The sequence below is a fragment of the Saccopteryx bilineata genome, chromosome X, assembly GCF_036850765.1.
Source record: "Saccopteryx bilineata isolate mSacBil1 chromosome X, mSacBil1_pri_phased_curated, whole genome shotgun sequence".
NCBI classification, from domain to species: domain Eukaryota; kingdom Metazoa; phylum Chordata; class Mammalia; order Chiroptera; family Emballonuridae; genus Saccopteryx; species Saccopteryx bilineata.
In genome coordinates, this window is record NC_089502.1 from 144587648 (window position 1) to 144608585 (window position 20938).

The 20938-nt window shown below is 50.8% G+C and overlaps 1 protein-coding gene across 4 annotated transcripts in view; it reads left to right on the plus strand.

Annotated features, from left to right (window-relative positions):
* Positions 1-20938, plus strand: part of NLGN4X (neuroligin 4 X-linked) — a 338844-nt gene that overhangs the window by 33558 nt on the left and 284348 nt on the right. For all 4 annotated transcript variants that reach the window (XM_066250179.1, XM_066250182.1, XM_066250181.1 and 1 more), the window contains exons 2-3: positions 13939-14106; positions 16435-16521. The gene's annotated coding sequence lies outside the window, so the exon portion shown is untranslated. The remainder of the gene's footprint in view (positions 1-13938; positions 14107-16434; positions 16522-20938) is intronic.

A 20938-nucleotide genomic window follows, 5' to 3' on the forward strand; every position in this document is an offset into this window, starting at 1 on the left:
CTTCTCGGCCGCACCCGCAGCCCCCACAGCGCCTCAGTGGTCCCCGTCCCCGTCGTCCGAGTCAGACGCCATCTCTCCACCGTCCCCTCCTTGCTCACGCCAGCTCGGGGCTGGACCGGCACTCGAGTTGCCCGACTGCCGGGACCCTGTCCCCTCTGTCTGTCTCCTCCCGTCCCCGGCTCCCTGTGTCCCGCGGGAACGTAGGTTAGCGAGCTGGCGCAATGTGGCGCTCGGGTTATTTTTAAAGGCACAGGCGGCCTGGCTCCCGGAGCACGCAGCCGGGGCTGTTGTCGGTTCTCGAGGGGGGTCAGGCTGTGGCATCCGAGGCCGTGCCGTTCTCAGAAGGAAGGCTTTGAGAATACAGCCCGCTGTGTGTGTGTGTGTGTGTGTGTGTTGGGGGGCAGTTCTCTGGGCTTACTGGACCTGCTGTTAGTTAGCTGGTCCCCAGTGGACACACAGCACTGACCAGAGTCAAAGAGAAAGACGAAGGAAGTTACCCTTTGTTCCGTTAAACACACACACACACTCACACATACACTCACACACTCACACTCACATACTCAAACGCACACGCTCACACACACACTCACACACACTCACACAGACACACACACTCACACACACTACACTCTCACACACACACACACTCACATACTCAAACACACACGCTCACAGTCACACACACATACACTCACACACTCACACACACGTACACTCACACACTCACACACACGTACACTCACACACTCACACACACATACACTCACACACTCACACTCACATACTCAAACGCACACGCTCACACACACTCACACACACTCACACAGACACACACATTCACACACACACTCTACACTCTCACACATACACTCACACTCACACACACTCACATACTCAAACACACGCTCACAGTCACACACACATACACTCACACACTCACACACACATACACTCACACACTCACACTGTCACACACACTTCCACACACACTCTCACACACACTCCCACACACAGTCTCAGAAACACACACACTCACACACTCTCTCACACACACTCACACTCAAACACTCACACACACACACACCAGCTCTGCTCCTTGGCCAAGTCACAGTGAACCAAATGACATCAGTTCGGTCGAAACCCATGCTGCGAATGATACATTTAGAAAGATCAGAGGAACGGACACACGTGTGTTTGTGCCTCCTCCTTCCACGCGGGGAGTCCTGACCCAAAAGAAGACCCTGTGGACACAGAGGGCTAACAGAGGTGGCTTCCCCTGGCTGTCTGTCTGCCCGCCCTCTGGCTTTCCCGACAAATAACAGACATACAACCGCACGTGAGTGTCAGGCGTAGACGTGTCGATGTGATACCTTTACTTGTGACAGTGCCTGCCATTGTTGCACGAGGCAACGCCTTCTTCACCACGTCTCATAATTACCATTTATTTTGCGGGGAGAACATCGGGGGTCTATTCTCTCAGCAGCTCCCTCTCCTATCAATAAATAAAAATAAAACAGCCCTGGCCGGTTGGCTCAGCGGTAGAGCGTCGGCCTAGCATGCGGAGGACCCGGGTTCGATTCCCAGCCAGGGCACACAGGAGAAGCACCCATTTGCTTCTCCACCCCTCCGCCGCACTTTCCTCTCTGTCTCTCTCTTCCCCTCCCGCAGCCAAGGCTCCATTGGAGCAAAGATGGCCCGAGCACTGGGGATGGCTCCTTGGCCTCTGCCCCAGGTGCTAGAGTGGCTCTGGTTGCAACATGGCGACGCCCAGGATGGGCAGAGCATCGCCCCTGGTGGGCGTGCCGGGTGGATCCCGGTCAGGCACATGCGGGAGTCTGTCTGACTGTCTCTCCCCGTTTCCAGCTTCAGAAAAATGAAAAAAAAATAAAATAAAAAATAAAATAGAACGTGACCCGATTCGCTGGTACTTTGCAGGAACACCTCTTTCTCACACAACAAGGCTTCCTCACCGCGACCGTTGTTGGTGCTTAGCGATCTCCCCTGCCCGGATGCCTCTCTTCCCCGGATGTGACAACCCAGAATGTCTTTGGACGTTGCCAGTGGTCCCCCCGCAGAGGGGTGCAGGGTTGAGACCCATCTCAGTCAAGAATCTCTGCTATAAAACGAGATGTATACATGCCAGGTTCCGCCCAGGGGATTTCACTGTCTGTGGGGCAGTCTCTGTTCCGGGCACGGGCAGAAACACCAGGTGCAGTGTGCCGGGGAACACACGAAAACCACATCGTTTGGGAAGCTCTTCTCTGTCACAAGCATCGACCTGACGTGTCGTGTCCCTCGTCGTGGGGATTCGGTGACTTTGGGGACAGTCCACATAATGCGCTTGTATCGAAAAAGACGGTGTGAGCTTGACCAGGCGGTGGCGCAGTGGATAGAGCATCAAACTGGGATGTGGAAGATCCAGGTTCGAAACTCTAGGGTTGCCAGCTTGAGCGCGGGCTCATCTGGTTTGAGCAAAAATTCACCAGCTTGGACCCAAGGTCGCTGGCTCGAGCAAGGGGTCACTCGCTCTGCTGTAGCCCCCCGGTCAAGGCACATACGAGAAAGCAATCAATGAACAACTAAGGTGCCGCAACGAAGAATTGATGTTTCTCATTTCTCTCCCTTCCTGCCTGTCTGTCCCTATCTGTCCCTCTCTCTCTCTCTGTCACTGCCACACACAAAAAAAGAAAAACACGGTGTGAGATTGATTTACGTAAGTCGGCGCTCCAGGGGATATAAAAAGGGAAATAAAAGAGAATTCTCTGAATGAAATGCAGCCGGCTTTTGTAAAATTGGGCGAAAGAAATCAATGGACTCTGCGTAGATGAGGAGGGAGTGGCCACTTGGTGCTCACGGTGCGAGGGACCCCCCCTCCCCGCCCCCCGCGTGCACAAATTGACGAGTGCTCTCAGTTACTCAGAAGTTATTAGCGGCCACGAAGGAGTCCTTGATAAGTGCCCCGCGCAGAAAATCAAATTGAAGACTCATTGAAGAGGGAGTCGTGTAAATCCGAACCGTTACCCTGATTGATTCAAGCTGGGTTCTTCGGCAAAGGAGAAAGTTTTAATATTCCTTCAGCGACCCGAAGATGATGGATTGAGGCGGGGAGGGGGAGGGGGCGAGAAAAATGTCTTTCTCAGAGACGTATTATTATTAACCTCAGAGGCTGAGAGTGAGTATCGCTCCCCCCCCCCCCCAAGAATGCCCTGTTAACATTTGTCATAAATGACATTATACTGGGTTATTTTGTATCCATCGGTTTTTAATTTCTGTGATGAACGGGCATCTCTTACATGTTTGGTGATAAATGGATTATGCAACACTAGTTACTTTTCATTCACATGGTAATAAAATAGCAACCTACTTCCTCTAAGGTGCGGGCATGAGATCCCCAGTCGTTTTTTAGAAGCCTGGGTGATGACCATCAGCTGATAATCAGGTGATTGGTTACATAAGGGTCAATGGTGGAAGGCCATTGTTTCTCTAGACCAGGGGTCGGGAACCGTTTTGGCTGAGAAGAGCCATGAACGCCACATATTTTAAAATGTCATTCCATGAGAGCCGTACGACGACCCGTGTACGTGACGCATCATCCAATAAAAATGTGGTGTTGTCCCGGAGGACAGCTGTGATTGGCTCCAGCCACCCGCAACCGTGAACCTGAGCGGTAGGAAATGAACGGATTGTAACACAGGAGATTGTTTTCTATTTTTAATGTTATTATTATTTTTATTAAAGATTGGTCTGCGAGCTAGAGGCAGCCATCCGAAGAGCCACGTCTGGCTCGCGAGCCATAGGTTCCCGACCCCTGCCCTAGACGCCTTTCTTCAACGTTCGCTAACGAGGAAGACGGTTTTTGTTGTAATCGTGGCGCGGCCCGACACACGTCGGTGCTTGAGTCTTCTCTCTGTCTTTTCAAACTCGGGTTACGCTTCTGAGATGTCGTCGCCACGTCTCCGAGACGCACACGAGTGAACGGCACTGATTTATTTGTTCATTTTAGAGAGGAGAGAGAGAGACAGAGAGAGAGAGACAGAGAGAGAGAGGAGAGACAGAGAGAGAGAAGGGGGGAAGAGCAGGAAGCATCAACTCCCATATGTGCCTTGACCGGGCAAGCCCAGGGTTTCGAACCGGCGACCTCAGCATTTCCAGGTCGACGCTTTATCCACTGCGCCACCACAGGTCAGGCAAACGGCACTGATTTAAACATGACGTTTGCTCCACAGTGACACGGGTGGGTGGGGCAGGCTCCAGCAACGCGGAGAAAGAAAGGAGAAGTCCGTTGATGACAGGGTCGTGGCAAACAGCGTGTGGTGCACGCACGTTGCTGCCATGGGGCGTATGGTGGCAGCGGCTCTCCTGTGGGTAGTGGGTGCGTTCGTGAGTGTGGCTTCTGCAGAGACCCCGCCATTCTGGTCCCTCTCCAGAGGACAGCGGCAGGCAGACGCGCTCATGTGGTCTTTGTGTGATGCTAACATGCCTGCTTGAATTTTATCATCCACGGAACTGGTCCAGTTGCACAATTCTACATTCCAAATTTCCTAAATGTATCTCCGTGTGTGTGTGTGTGTGTGGAAGAGAGAGAGAGAGAGAGAGAGAGAGAGAGGAACAGACAGGGAGCCAGACCTACCACAACTTCCTCATCCTATTTCTCTATATACCAAGAGAGAGAGAGAGAGAGAGAGAGAGAGAGAGAGAGAGGGACAGACAGGGAGCTAGACCTAGCACAACTTCCTCATCCTGTTTCTCTATTTACCGAGAGAGAGAGAGAGAGAGAGAGAGAGAGAGAGAGAGAGGGACAGACAGGGAGCTAGACCTAGCACAACTTCCTCTTCCTGTTTCTCTATTTACCGAGAGAGAGAAAAAGAGAGAGAGAGAGAGAGGCGAACAGACAGGGAGCTAGACCTAGCACAACTTCCTCATCCTGTTTCTCTATTTACCGAGAGAGAGAGAGAGAGAGAGAGAGAGAGGAACAGACAGGGAGCTAGACCTAGCACAACTTCCTCATCCTGTTTCTCTATTTACCGAGAGAGAGAGAGAGAGAGAGAGAGAGAGACAGGGAGCTAGACCTAGCACAACTTCCTCATCCTGTTTCTCTATTTACCGAGAGAGAGAGAGAGAGAGAGAGAGAGAAAGAGAGAGAGAGAAAGAGAGAGGAACAGACAGGGAGCTAGACCTAGCACAACTTCCTCATCCTGTTTCTCTATTTACCGAGAGAGAGAGAAAGAGAGAGAGAGAGAGAGAGGGGGGAACAGACAGGGAGCTAGACCTAGCACAACTTCCTCTTCCTGTTTCTCTATTTACCGAGAGAGAGAGAGAGAGAGAGAGATAGAGAAACAGACAGGGAGCTAGACCTAGCACAACTTCCTCATCCTGCTTCTCTATTTACCGAGAGAGAGAGAGAGAGAGAGACAGGGAGCTAGACCTAGCACAACTTCCTCATCCTGTTTCTCTATTTACCGAGAGAGAGAGAGAGAGAGAGAGAGAGAGAGAGAGGCGGACAGACAGGGAGCTAGACCTAGCACAACTTCCTCATCCTCTTTCTCTGTTTACCGAGAGAGAGAGAGAGAGAGAGAGAGAGAGGAACACACAGGGAGCTAGACCTAGCACAACTTCCTCATCCTGTTTCTCTATTTACCGAGAGAGAGAGAGAGAGAGAGAGAGAGAGAGGAACAGACAGGGAGCTAGACCTAGCACAACTTCCTCATCCTGTTTCTCTATTTACCGAGAGAGAGAGAGAGAGAGAGAGAGAGAGAGAGAGGGACAGACAGGGAGCTAGACCTAGCACAACTTCCTCATCCTGTTTCTCTATTTACCGAGAGAGAGAGAGAGAGAGAGAGAGAGAGTGAGAGAGGAACAGACAGGGAGCTAGACCTAGCACAACTTCCTCATCCTGTTTCTCTATTTACCGAGAGAGAGAGAGAGAGAGAGAGAGTGAGAGAGGAACAGACAGGGAGCTAGACCTAGCACAACTTCCTCATCCTGTTTCTCTATTTACTGAGAGAGAGAGAGAGAGAAACAGACAGGGAGCTAGATCTAGCACAACTTCCTCAGCCTGTTTCTCTATTTACTGAGAGAGAGAGAGAGAGAGAGAGAGAGAGACAGGGAGCTAGACCTAGCACAACTTCCTCATCCTGTTTCTCTATTTACCGAGAGAGAGAGAGAGAGAGAGAGAGAGAGAGTGAGAGAGGAACAGACAGGGAGCTAGACCTAGCACAACTTCCTCAGCCTGTTTCTCTATTTACCGAGAGAGAGAGAGAGAGAGAGAGGGGAACAGACAGGGAGCTAGACCTAGCACAACTTCCTCATCCTGTTTCTCTATTTACTGAGAGAGAGAGAGAGAGAGAGAGAGAGGAACAGACAGGGAGCTAGACCTAGCACAACTTCCTCAGCCTGTTTCTCTATTTACCGAGAGAGAGAGAGAGAGAGAGAGAGAGAGAGAGACAGGGAGCTAGACCTAGCACAACTTCCTCATCCTGTTTCTCTGTTTACCGAGAGAGAGAGAGAGAGAGAGAGAGAGAGAGTGAGAGAGGAACAGACAGGGAGTTAGACCTAGCACAACTTCCTCAGCCTGTTTCTCTATTTACCGAGAGAGAGAGAGAGAGAGAGAGGGGAACAGACAGGGAGCTAGACCTAGCACAACTTCCTCATCCTGTTTCTCTATTTACTGAGAGAGAGAGAGAGAGAGAGAGAGAGAGAGGAACAGACAGGGAGCTAGACCTAGCACAACTTCCTCAGCCTGTTTCTCTATTTACCGAGAGAGAGAGAGAGAGAGAGAGAGAGAGAGAGAGAGACAGGGAGCTAGACCTAGCACAACTTCCTCATCCTGTTTCTCTATTTACCGAGAGAGAGAGAGAGAGACACACACACACACACACACACAGGGAGCTAGACCTAGCACAACTTCCTCAGCCTGTTTCTCTGTTTACCCCGAGAAACTAAAGGAAGAACTCCACGGCTCCAAACATCTCTCTTGCGACAAGTAGCCCCAATATGGCGGGTGGTTTGGTTCCCCCCAAAAGAGAAAGTCCTGACCCTCTGCGCCTCACCATAGGACCTCATTTGGCAATGGGATCTTTGCAGATGTCATTAAGGTGAAGTCAGTGGCCCTCGCCGGTTGGCTCAGTGGTGGAGCATCGGCCTGGCGTGCGGGGGACCCGGGTTGGATTCCCGGCCAGGACACATAGGAGAAGCACCCATTTGCTTCTCCTCCCCCCCCTCCTTCCTCTCTGTTTCTCTCTTCCCCTCCCTCAGCCAAGGTTCCACTGGAGCAAGGATGGCCTGGGCACTGGGGATGGCTCCTTGGTCTCTGCCCCAGGCACTAGAGTGGCAGAGCGACGCCCCGGAGGGGCAGAGCATCGCCCCCTGGTGGGCAGAGCATCGCCCCCTGGTGGGCGTGCCAGGTGGATCCTGGTCGGGCGCATGCGGGAGTCTGACTGTCTCACCCCGTTTCCAGCTTCAGAAAGATACAAAAAAAAAGGTGAAGTCAGTAAAGAGGGAGCTAATTCAATAGGACGGGTGCCATCTAACAGGGGGGCGGGGAAAGGTATGTGAAGCCACACCCCCTGGGGAGGAAAAGTTAAGACAGGCAGCCAGGGTCTGATGAGGACTTCTGGCATCCAGACCGTTGGGAGAATAAATGGCCCTTGCTGTATAAACCATCACCTTGCGGTCAGTGGACGTAGAGCTCCCTAAAGGACTTATTTATTCCAAGTGCAGCAGCTTGCCTGGCCAGGCAGTGGCGCAGTGGATAGAGCGTCGAACTGGGATGCAGAGGACCCAGGTTCGAGACCCCGAGGTCGCCGGCTTGAGCGCGGGCTCATCTGGTTTGAGCAAAAGCTCACCAGCTTGGACCCGAGGTTGCTGGCTCCAGCAAGGGGTCACTCTGTCTGCTGTAGCTCCCTGGTCAAGGCACAAATGAGAAATCAATCAATGAACAACTAAGTTGTCGCAACAAAAAAATTAGTGCTTCTCATCTTTCTCCCTTCCTGTCAGTCTGTCCCTGTGTGTCCCTCTCTCTGTCTCTTTCTCTTTCACAGACACAAAAAATAAAAGTAATAATAAAACAAAGTGCAGCAGCCGCTCTGGGTGGATCAGGGTGAAGCACAGACCCCTCACCCAGTGAGTCCTGTACCCCCCCTGCCGTCTGTCTGTCCGAGACCTTCCCTCAGCAGAGGACACCTGTCTTCCACTGTCACCTTGGGGCCATCAGAGCTTGAGAGATGTCGCTGTGTCATGTCACAGCCTCCACGTGTTCCTGAGTGGGGTGGGGATAGGGACCCCCCTTTTTAATTACAGTCCTGAGAAAGGAAACTGCAGGCCGCCCGGTCCCCAAGGCTGACAGGAGCGCCGTCCCCATCTCCGAGTCCTCTCTAACTCTCGCCCTGAGAGACGCAAGCGCCGTGATCGTTGTCATGGAGACTCGTGTCTGAAACGCTTGCCTCGTGGCCCGGCCCTGCCTTGGGGAGAAACAGGGAAGAATGCTTATGACTCGGAACTGTGTGAGTTTTGTTTGTTTGTTTTGTATTTTTCTGAAGTTGGAAATGGGAGGCAGTCAGACAGACTCCCGCATGCGCCCGACCGGTATCCACCAGGCATGCCCACCAGGGGGCGATGCTCTGCCCATCTGGGGCGTTGCTCTGCTGCTACTGTAGGCATTCTAGCATCTGAGGAGGAGCCATCCCCAGCGCCCAGGCCAACTTTGCTCCAATGGAGCCTTGGCTGCGGGAGGGGAAGAGAGAGACAGAGAGGAAGGAGAGGGCGAGGGGTGGAGAAGCAGATGGGCGCTTCTCCTGTGTGCCCTGGCCGGGAATCGAACCCGGGACTCCTGCACGCCAGGCCGACGCTCTACCACTGAGTCAACCGGCCAGGGCTGGAACTATGTGGTTTGAAAACAGATTCCCTTCCGTTCTGGTCCTCCTGGGGTTAGACTGTCCCCCGCAGGTTCAAGCCTCTGCCCCACAAGCCTCCCCAATACCCTCGTTACATGCTGATTCCAAGTGGTCCGTCCCTTGGTGACCGGTGACCCACACTTCTCTGCCACCTGGCTGCTGGTCGGACGTTCCCTGACCTCCTTCAGCGGCGCCACCGTTGGCAAGAAGAGCTGGCAGAACTCGGGGGCGCCGTGGCTTATGTGCATGGCTCTGTTAGGACACAAGGGGGTGTCTGGTGGAGCAGTGGATCCCCAACTTTTTTTGGGCCACGGACGGGTTTAATGTTAGAAAATGTTTTCACGGACCGGCCTTTAGGGTGAGACAGATAAATGCACAAAATAAAATTATGCGACCGGCGTAAAAACTGGGGTATTTTTAAATATAATTGTCGAACTTACGGGACGAGCATCAAGAGTGAGTCTTAGACGGATGGAACAGAGGGAATCAGGCCATTTTTTTAAAAATAAAACATCATTCAGACTTAAATATAAATAAAACGGAAATAATGTAAGTTATTTATTCTTTCTCTGAGGACCGGTACCAAATGGCCCATGGACCGGTACCGGTCCGCGGCCCAGAGGTTGGGGACCACTGATTTAAGATATTCCCATATTGCTTCTTGATTAGCATCCCCACTTGCAAGTTTTTTTCACCTGTGGATGGAATGAACATGAGCACAGGCGGCTAGAACAGGCTGTTGCGCAGATGAACGTTAAACAAAGAGCGAGGAATGTCAGTGTGTGATTTCAACAGCCCACCGTAGAGAGAACCCCAATGACAAGGGCCATTTGAACAAGCAGTTCCCCAAACTCAATAAAAATAAGCTGTCGGTTCTGCCGGACCGGTGCGACCCAGCTGAACCCCACCACTGAACCAAAAGCCGTACTAATTATGAAATCTACCTGAGCCCCGGGGAATTCCTGGAAACCCCTGCCCTGCTCACTACAAGCAGGATGTCCCCCTAGAGCAGGGGTTGGGAACATGTGGCTCAAGAGCCAGATGTGGCTCTTTCGATGGCTGCCTCTGGCTCGCAGACAAATCTTTAATAAAAAAAAATAATAACGTTAAAAATATAAAACATTCTCATGTGTTACAATCCATTCATTTCCTACCGCTCATGTTCATGGTTGCGGGTGGCTGGAGCCAATCACAGCTGTCCTCTGGGACAACAGCAAATATTTATTGGATCATGCGTCATGTACACGGGTCGTTGTATGGCTCTCACGGAATGACATTTTAAATTATGTGGCGTTCATGGCTCTCTCAGCCAAAAAGTTTCCCGACCCCTTGCCCTAGATCAGGGGTCCCCAAACTTTTTACACAGGGGGCCAGTTCACTGTCCCTCAGACCATTGGAGGGCCGGAGTATAAAAAAAACTATGAACAAATCCATATGCACACTGCACATATCTTATTTTAAAGTAAAAAAAACAAAACAGGAACAAATACAATATTTAAAATAAAGAACAAGTCAATTTAAATCAAGAAACTGACCAGTATTTCAGTGGGAACTATGGGTCTGCTTTTGGCTAATGAGATGGTCAATGTGCTCCTCTCACTGACCACCAATGAAAGAGGTGCCCCTTCTGGAAGTGCAGCAGGGGTCAGATAAATGGCCTCAGGGGGCCGCATGTGGCCTGCGGGCCGTAGTTTGGGGACCCCTGCCCTAGATGATTGTCATGTCTTGACCACTGTTTTCTGCCTTTTCAGAGGTCACCCAAGCTTGAAATCATTCTAATTTTTTGGTTACTTATGTAGGTGTGTGAGTGTGCATATCCTACGTTCTAAAGTTTTCCCGTCCTCCTTTCAAATGTGTCAGGAGTCGGTCCTCGATGAGGTGCTCATGACCTACATCGCTCACAAAATTCAGGGGACCGGGGACCGGGCAGAGACTCCAGTACTTTTCCGCCTGAAATAAAACTTGCTTTTGCTTTTTTTTCATTTGCATCATCAAACAGCTTTCTTTGACTTGCTGTTTGCTCTTCTGATGTTCTTGTTGAATAATAATAAAAAAAAAGCGAATACTTTCTTTTTTTATCGCTTCATATTCATTTTGAAACACCCCCCGATTCTTGTGAGCAGTCTCTGTTTGTTGAAGAAATGCGTCGCGTGGATACTTACTGAATGGATGAGAATCTCCACGTTGCATAGGCAGAGGGAAGGGCTAACGATACAGCTGTCTCGTTCCGGAACGCGCCTGACCGTTCAATCCGTTTGTCGCAGGATGGACGTGGGGTTTTCACCTGCGGCAAGACGGACGGACGTCTCCTGGGTTGTTCCATGGGGGGCGTTGATAAACTCGCGTGAGTGAACTGAGAACGCGGGAGCATTCAACATCCTTGCGTGATTTCCTTCTCACCAAACACTTAGCTTTCGAAATCTTCTTGGCAGTGTTCCTACCCCTAGATTTCTTACAATTTTTTGGTATTTGTGTCTGTGTGTGTGTGTGTGTGTGTGTTTTAAGACAGTGACATATATTGAAAAAGCTTTGTCGAGTTTTTCCCCATTCTGGTGACTGCCTAGACAGCTGGCAATGATAGATGTTAGGAACTGGAAGGATTTCGGAGCTTCTTCATTTGCAGTCTCACATTAAACCGGCCAGTTTGCCACATGGCGGTTTTCATTTCCACGGTTTGCAGGCTGGGCGACTGTAGGTCCTCCTGAGTTTTGTCCTAAGGATTTGAGCCTCCCGATCAGCTGGATGGGCGAGAAATGAATCTCTGTTCCACGATCTGAATGCTGAGGATGATGACGGAGAAATAGGACGACAGCATTCGTTACGTCTATTTTATTTTCATCGCCTTTGCTTCCTAATTGAGTTGTTTTTTCCTCTCTGTGTGTTCTTGCTCGGTTCTTTTTTTTTTTTTTTTTTTCTTTTTGTATTTTTCTGAAACTAGAAATGGGGAGACAGTCAGACAGACTCTCGCAAGCGCCCGACCGGGATCCACCCGGCACGTCCACCAGGGGACGACGCTCTGCCCACCAGGGGGCGATGCTCTGTCCCTCCGGGGCATCACTCTGCCGCGACCAGAGCCACTCTAGCACCTGGGGCAGAGGCCAAGGTCTTGTTCAGTTCTTCACGATGCGAGAAAGTAAACCCCGTGAACATTGCATAACATTATTGGGAGCCAGTCCAAGAGGCACAGAGGTGTTTCATTAAATATGTATCCTGATCAAAAACGGTCGTCTGAAAGATTGTTCTCGTTGAGAGGCGGAGAGAACATGTAGGGCCAGATAAATGAGGGTGCAAATGAAGGTCATTTAAGCTAATTTGAACGTTTCTCTATCCACATTTAGAAATGCCCAGTTGACCCTTCTGCCACCTAGAGATAACATTCTTTTCTTCCCCTGAGCGTGACTTTTTTTTTTTTTTTACCTGCTCAACAAAATCTACCAAAATTAAACTCATTCTTCCTGCTTTTCTTTTATAAACTTAGCAGGTCACCATGACACAAAAGCAAATGAAAATAAAATATACAATGGGTGCTTTGGGGCTGCTTTAAAAAAAAATATCTCCACACCAATCATATATAATATATATATATATATATATATATATATCTCCACACCAATCCTATCATCCGAAATGGTTTGCTGAGCTGAATTCAGCCTTTCTGCGATCTCCGATGTTGTCAGAAAAGATTCTTGTGCCAACATGGTCTTAACAACATCGTCATCATCGATCAAAGATGGTCGCCCAGAACGTGGCTTATCAGAAAGGTCGAAATCACCTGTTTCGAATGTTTCGAACCATCTTCTGCACGTCCTGTCAGAAACTGTACCTTCACCAAACACTTTCAGTAAATTTCTACATGCTTCTGTAGCATTTCTCTTCCTTGTTGAAATTCGTAACAATGACAGTGGTGTCAATGAACTTTATTATCAGTAGCCATGGGTACACTATCGCTTCACACATAAGACTAACGTGAATCAACTTTGTTTCAGTTCGTTTGCTACGTCAGTATGTCTACATTAAGTGATACAAATAGAGAGGCACACAGGCGCCAAATAAACTTATGCTTACGTGTCGAGACTTGTTGTGATAGAAACAGACAGAACTTTCCGGTAGACCTTATATATAAAGATCTCTGAAGTTGCTGCAGGTTGAGAAAAACGTGAGTTTATACGGTCCCGTTTTTGCGTGGGTTCGTGTGAGTCTCGACACCGGTGTCCCTCGTGGGCCCTGCACACCTTTGGGGACACTTTGTGGGGTCCTCACGGTGCAGGTTTCTGGAACACCCTGGACAGTCTGGCATCGTTTCCAGCTCCTGGTCTTTATATTCTGACAACTGGGACCCTCCTCTCCCCCTCTCTGTCGCGACCCTCTGGGAGGTGGCATCCTAAACGTCGTCAGATCGCTCATCCCTTCCGAGCCGGGCGCTCCGTGTCATTGCTGGAGGAGCTCACTCGGTCAGATACCAGTGTTTCCCGTGGCGACACTGTGTCCCATGTGACCACAAGCTCCTCAAGGATGGGGGCTGAGTCACAGTCATCTCTGGGGTCCCTGCTCTGTCCCATCTCCCTTACACGTCTCAACAGACACTCGTGAAGTGAACTGACGTAGGATTCCTAGACACCGTGCCCTGGGGGAGGGGTCTCATCTTGGAAACGTCAGAGTTCCTCGATGTCATCTTTTATGAAAACACTCACGTCCAGCCCGGCCAGGCCGTGGTGCAGTGGATAGAGCGTCGGACTGGGACGTGGAGGACCCAGGTTCAAGACCCCGAGGTCGCCAGCTTGAGCGCGGGCTCATCTAGTTTGAGCCAAGCTCACCAGCTTGGACCCAAGGTCGCTGGCTCGAGCAAGGGGTCACTCGCTCTGCTGTAACCCCCCTCCCGGTCAAGGCACATATGAGAAAGCAATCAATGAACAACTAAGGTGTCGCCACGAAAAACGGATGATTGATGCTTCTCATCTCTCTCCCTTCCTGCCTGTCTTACACAATAAACAAACAGCAAAAATCAAACAGACAAGAACCACTTACATCCTTCTCTCTTCTCCCCCAGGAAACTTCTTGACCTGGCCCCCGGGACGAGCGGGAATGGCTGCGAAGGCCTCGAGGAGCCCCCACGCCTGGGGTTGTGAGCATGAACTTGTGTGGACGGGCTCACTCCAAGCGAGGTCGTAGTTTGGGATACCGCCTTCCGACCCGCCACAGCTGACCCTCTCAGAAGGTTCGTTGGGCTTGACTGACGTGGTTCTCAACCTTTCTAATGCCGTGACCCCGCAATACAGTTCCTCATGTGGCGGTGACCCCAAACCAAAAAATAATTTTGGTGGCTACTTCATAAACTGTCATTTTGCTACAGTTATGATTCGGAATGTAAATACCTTTGATATGCATTATGTATTTTTCGATGGCTTTAGGCGACCCTGCCGGGGTCATGACCCCACAGGGTTGAGAACCGCTGCTTGCTGTAAGGGTTTTTATGGTGACATCTGCTAATGGATTAGTAAGTCGTCCAACATGAAGTTTCTCCTCGAGTTATTTAGTATCAGATAGTCACAGGACATCAATAATTGCGGACTCGCCTTATGGAGGGAGATCGCTTTGTAAGTTATATAGATGTCTGACCACCGTGTTGTGCGCCAGAGGCCACTATATACTACTGAACGTCAACTGAAATTGGTAATTATTAAGAGAATTTTAAAAGGTGCTTTTATGGATGAATCTATACGCTTAGTGTGGTGTGAGTCTGTATAAGTGATAGCTGTCTGGCAGGGTGTATCCATTTTATGGGAAAACGGAGGATAAGATAAAAGATAATGTTGTATTCATTTCAAAAACGATCAGTTCTCTTGTTGATTATCTTGATCTGTCGTGAGTAAGGTGCTGTGTATTTAGTGACGTCTAGAAGAAGTGTGCTAACCTGGAGAATTTGTTCTTCAGCCTTTGAAGTATCTCACTCACCCTGTGAGGAAGTCCTATGTCTTAGCTTGAAATCCACAAAGCACGGCTTCCTCTCCCCATCATGGTCCTCAGTGAATGATGTCACTAGCAGAAGACAAGTTAGGAGAACGAGGTGATGCTCTTGGTGCAGAGGGGTGTGTCTCTGAGTCCTCCCTTGATGGGAATAGTTACCCCCCAAACGGCCTCACCCATGGATGCAATCCAGGGTCACTGCCATCTTCACACTTTGCAGGGTCTGGGGGGCTGGCTCATACAAAAAGCCACCAAGAACATATGTTGTGAGTCCGCAGTGGGGGGGGGGCATCGTCTGAGAAGAATTAAGCCATGTGCAGAATGCCTGTCCCCTAGCCCAGCAGGAAGGGTGGACAGCACAGTGTGCGCTGAAGTTAGAGATGAAACAGTTAGAAACAGTGGCCTTAGCATAAGGGTCATGTTGAAAAGAGAAGACCCCAGCTGCAAAATGACAAAAGTCAGAGCCAGAGGCTTGGCCATCCTGACCGGACCAATTCAAGAGATTTCATTCCAGCCGATAATCTGGAGAACACGCATTGCATGGCCCTTTCCTCCAATTAACATTTTGCCAAAGGTTTTAAATTCTTAATGTAAGTCAGCGTGAGCTAACGTAGACTTACACCACACTTAAGTGTATAGATTCATCCATAATTCATCAGTTATGATGATCGTCCCGCACTGGTGATTGCCCACAAAAACTTGGTAGCGCCCACATTGGCCAGAGGAGGCTTCCATTGGCTTTCCCTTGCGTTGAGTCCTTCGACGGCACAAAGGGAAAAACACGGCTGGTTATAGAATCTCCACTTTCCGTGTCCTCCCCCTCTCCTCTGTGAGAGAGAGAGAGAGAGAGAGAGAGAGAGACAGACACAGGATGGGAGAGTCAGGTGAGAAGCATCGATTCTTCCTTGCTGCACCTTAGCTGTTCCTTGACGGCTTTCTCACACCTGTCTTCTCTGGATCCGGTGCTTGAGCCGTTAGGGGAAGCCATTGAAGACTCCTCGATGGGCCCTGGCCGGTTGGTTCAGCAGTAGAGCGTCGGCCTGGCGTGCGGGGGACCGGGGTTCGATTCCCGGCCAGGGCACACAGGAGAAGCGCCCATTTGCTCCTCCACCCCTCCCCCTCTCCTTCCTCTCTGTCTCTCTCTTCCCCTCCCGCAGCCGAGACTCCACTGGAGCAAAGATGACCCGGGTGCTGGGGATGGCTCCTTGGCCTCTGCCTCAGGCGCTACAGTGGCTCTGGTCTCAGCAGAGCGACGCCCCAGAGGGGCAGAGCATCGCCCCCTGGTGGGCAGAGCGTCGTCCCTGGTGGGCGTGCTGGGTGTATCCCGGTCGGGCTCATGCGGGAGTCTGTCTGGCTGTCTCTCCCTGTTTCCAGCTTCAGAAAAATACAAAAAAATAAAAGAAAATAAAAAAAAAAAAGAAAGAAAACTCCTCGATGCCCTTGCTAACTGCTAGTTCTTCTAACGAACCCAAAAAAAGAAAGCTTGCCGGGAAGACATACAAGCTTGCTTGTGGAAGCCATGTCACCGTCCCTCCTACCGGATGGAGCGCTAGGTCACGTTCTGCTTTTGTCTTCACAGGGAAAGATGTGTTGAGACAGAGGCGACCCATCTGGTTACCGTGGGGAGGTCCTGCGGGAAGCGTCTTCTCAGAAGGACATCGTCATGGTGAGTCTGCCCCCCTCCCCCCACCCCGTCTCCTCCTTGACCCCCGTTGACGTACGGCCGCAGTGACATCCCGGTGAGATGACATCTGGCAGATGTATTCGGATGACGCCGGTGCAGACAATAACTAGCGTTCCCCCCTCACGTCTTGTCGGAATGAACAGAGGTACAGAGCGGTCACCTCAAGGGCGGTCGCAGTGTCCGCCGTGGCGTGCCCTGGGAAATTTGGCGTTGCGTCACCGTCATCGGTGCCCCTGGATAGCCACACTGCGCCGTCTGTCTCGGACATTAGACTCAGTTTGTACAGACCCCCCAAAGCTCACCCTTGTTCCCATTGGTCCCCAAGACTCTATTCTAGGGTACAGATTTCTAGCTACTGTGGAGTTTGAGTAGCCTCAGTCTCTCATTTCCCCTTTTCTTTTCTTTCTTTTTTTTTTTTTTTTTGCATTTTCCTGAAGTTGGAAACGGGGACGCAGTCAGACAGACTCCCGCATGCGCCCGACCGGGATCCACCCGGCATGACCACCAGGGGGCGGGCGATGCTCTGCCCATCTGGGACGTCGCTCTGTTGCGACCAGAGCCATTCTAGCGCCTGAGGCAGAGGCCACGGAGCCATCCTCAGCGCCTGGGCCAACTTTGCTCCAATGGAGCCTTGGCTGCGGGAGGGGAAGAGAGAGACAGAGAGGAAGGAGAGGGGGAGGGGTGGAGAAGCAGATGAGCGCTTCTCCTGTGTGCTCTGACCGGGAATCGAACCCAGGACTCCTGCACGCCAGGCTGACGCTCTACCACTTAGCCAACCAGCCAGGGCTAACGTTATTTTTTTATTAAAGATTTGTCTACGAGCCAGATGCAGCCCTCAAAAGATCCACATCTGGCTTGTGAGCCATAGGTTCCCGAGCCCTGCCTTGGGGTGATATTTAGGGTAGCCCTTGATGCGGGGTGATCCTTGGTTGGAACATCCCTTCTCGTCTCTCCGGGATGGCTCGACTCGATTAAGACAGTAACGACAAGAATCTTCCTTCCCCGGCTTTCCCACGACACCAAGAACTAAAAGGACCCTGCGTTCTTATAACGGGAGCCGTTGGCATGTACGAGGCTCCATGGAGCCTCCACCTCAGGTGCTAAAAATAGCTTGGTTGTGAGCATCAGCCCCAGATAGGGGTTGCCCAGTGCATCCCGGTCGGGGCGCATGTGGAAGTCTGCCTCTCCGTCTCCCGTTCTCTCACTTGAAAAACAAGGGAAAAAAGGTATTCCCCAATCCCCTAATGTTTTTTTTCTACTAATGGCACAGACGGACCTGTGGCATCTCTGTGACACGCCAGGTCCACTGCTAAGAAGCTCGTGGTTGATGGTCAGGCTGGTGGCGTGTTAGAAAAATTCAGAGCCGTGTTGACGGAGCAATTTCTGGGTCCTGTAACCCCTAGTTTAAAGAGGTCCTTTGCGATAGAGTTTCATAGTTGTCAGGGACTGACGGTAGAAATGTCCTTGGCTTATTCCCAGGGTGGCTTAGCCTGCTTCAAGACTGATGACCAGCAGTGTAGAGTATGGTGGTCACCACAGGGAAAGGTGGAGAGGGGGAGGTCAGGGAGGGGAGAGGGGGCACAGATGGTGATGGAGGGAGATGTGACTTGGGGTGCTGAGCACCCAATTCCCTATGCAGATGACGCGCTGTGGAATTGCACGCCTGACGCCCTAGACCAGGAGTCGGGAACCGATGGCTCGCGAGCCAGAGGCGGCTCTTTGGATGGCTGCCTCTGGCTCGCAGATAAATCTTTAATAAAAAAATAATAACAAGCCCTGGCCGGTTGTGTCAGCGGTAGAGCGTTGGCCTAGCGTGCGGAGGACCCGGGTTCGATTCCCGGCCAGGGCACACAGGAGAAGCACCCATTTGCTTCTCCACCCCTCCCCCTCTCCTTCCTCTCTGTCTCTTTCTTCCCCTCCCGCAGCCAAGGCTCCATTGGAGCAAAGATGGCCCGGGCACTGGGGATGGCTCTTTGGCCTCTGCCCCAGGCGCTAGAGTGGCTCTGGTCGCAACAGAGCGACACCCCGGAGGGGCACAGCATCGCCCCCTGGTGGGCAGAGCGTAGCCCCTGGTGGGCGTGCCGGGTGGATCCCAGTCAGGCGCATGCGGGAGTCTGTCTGTCTGTCTCTCCCTGTTTCCAGCTTCAGAAAAATGAAAAAAAGAAAAAATAATAATAACAATGTTAAAAATAGAAAACATTCTCATGTATCACAATCCATTCATTTCCTACCGCTCATGTTCATGGTTGCGGGTGGCTGGAGCAATCACAGCTGTCCTCCGGGACAACACCACATTTTTTTATTGGATGATGCGTCACGTCCACGGGTCGTTATATGGCTCTCACGGAATGACAGTTTAAAATATGTGGCGTTCATGGCTCTCTCAGCCAAAAAGTTTCCTGACCCCTGTTCTATATACTGTGTTATTAACCATAGTGTCCCCAATAAATTCAATAAAAGTTAAGAAAAAATAAGTCCGGATATGAAAAAAGAAACTGATGACCATGGAAAGGTCCTGTCCTGACACTGCTGAGACCGTGACTTTCATTTCTCGGGCAAGCGTTAAACTAGGGGTGTCTAGTTTAGGGAAGCCGTACAGCGGAAATCAGGGTGTGCGGTGTTTCCTGGAAACCAACTTTGTTAGCAGGTTGAAGAGTCTGGTGATTGGGGTTCTCCTCGGGGCGCGTAACTGAGCGTCCCGATCGCTTGTTCATGCCGAGTTCTGAGCTCGTTTTCAGACGAGTCTCCAGTTTCACTCAATATCATGTGGATCCGAGGGACACGGGATAGGTATGTTCATCAACGTCCTGCAGTAACCTTAGATGGAACCTAATATATAGCACTATAAAATGTATAAATGTAATAAAGAACGTAACTGTAAGTGTAATCATGAAAAATGGAAAGAATCTGTTTGAGGGAACCCTGGGTTGTTTTCTTTTTTAAATATTCCCCAAACCCGGGCTCCGGCTGGTTGGCTCAGTGGTAGAGGGTTGGCCCAGCGTGCGGACTTCCCGGGTTTGATTCCCAGTCAGGGCGCACAGGACAAGCGCCCGTCTGCTCCTCCATCCTTCTCCTCCTCCCCCTTTTCTCTCTGTCTCTGTCTTCGCCTCCCGCAGCCATGGCTCAGTTGGTCGAGCGCATCAGCCCCAGGTGCTAAGGATGGCTTCATAGAGCCTCCACCTCAGGTGCTAAAAATAGCTTGGTTGCGAGCATCGGCCCCAGATGGGGGTTGCCCAGTGCATCCCGGTCGGGGCGCATGTGGAAGTCTTCCTTTCTGTGTCTCCCATCCTCTCACTTGAAAAACAAGAGAAAAAAGGTATTCCCCAATCCCCTAATGTTTTTATTCTACTAACAGCAGCCTGCTTATTTTACCTTCCAGTTGAATGCTGATTTTCTGCCAAAAGGATATATTTCTGACTGGAATGGGAGAAAAATTAGCAGCTGTAGTTAATAGTGAAATAGATCACCTGGCGCTGTTTACAAGTTATAGGCGTAAGCCGATTCTGTCTGCTTTCTGGATGAGGTAAAACAAACTCAGCTCTGAGCCAATGACCGTGATGTGAGCCAGCTGTGGCTTGCGGGCAGGTCATCTGATTTTATAAGGAGAGTTTCACCGCAACAGCCAGACACTAGCCTTGGCAATTTTGTGTGTGGATTTGTATCTTTGTGTGTGGCTCTTTTGCCACGCCAGTGTCTGAGCTGAACGATTGTGCCGGAGACCATATGGCCGGCCACGTGTAATGTCTGAAGCACTAGGACCCTTTACAGCAAGTTTTTCTGTCCCTACGTTAGGGCACTGCCCTTTGGGGTGCGCAAAGGCGGTGCGTAGTCGGAGACTGGGAAATGAGTCACGCGTATCGTTACACAATGTGTCCGTAAAGTCACGGTGCACTTTTGACCGGTCACAGGAAAGCAACAGAAGACGATAGAAATGTGAAATCTGCACCAAATCAAAGGAGAACCCTCCCAGTTTCTGTAGGATGAGGTGGCAGCATGTGCGCATGCGCAGATGATGACAGCACACCGTGTATACAGCGGAGCAGCCCACGGCCATGCCAGTCGAGATGTGGACGGTACAGAGGAAAGTTGAGTGTGTTCTGTGGCTCGCTCAATTCGAATCCGTGACCAAAGTGCAACGTGAATATCGGCGCATTTATAACGAAGCGCCACCACATAGGAATAACATGACTCGGTGGGATAAGCAGTTGAAGGAAACCGGCAGTTTGGTGGAGAGACCCCGTTCTGGTAGGCCATCCATCAGTGACGAGTCTGTAGAGGCTACACGGGATAGCTCCCTAAGGAGCCCTAAAAAATCTGTGCATGAGCTCACATCGAATTGCACTGAATAGGTATGAAACTGGGAGGGTTTTCCTTTTATTTGGTGCAGATTTCACATTTC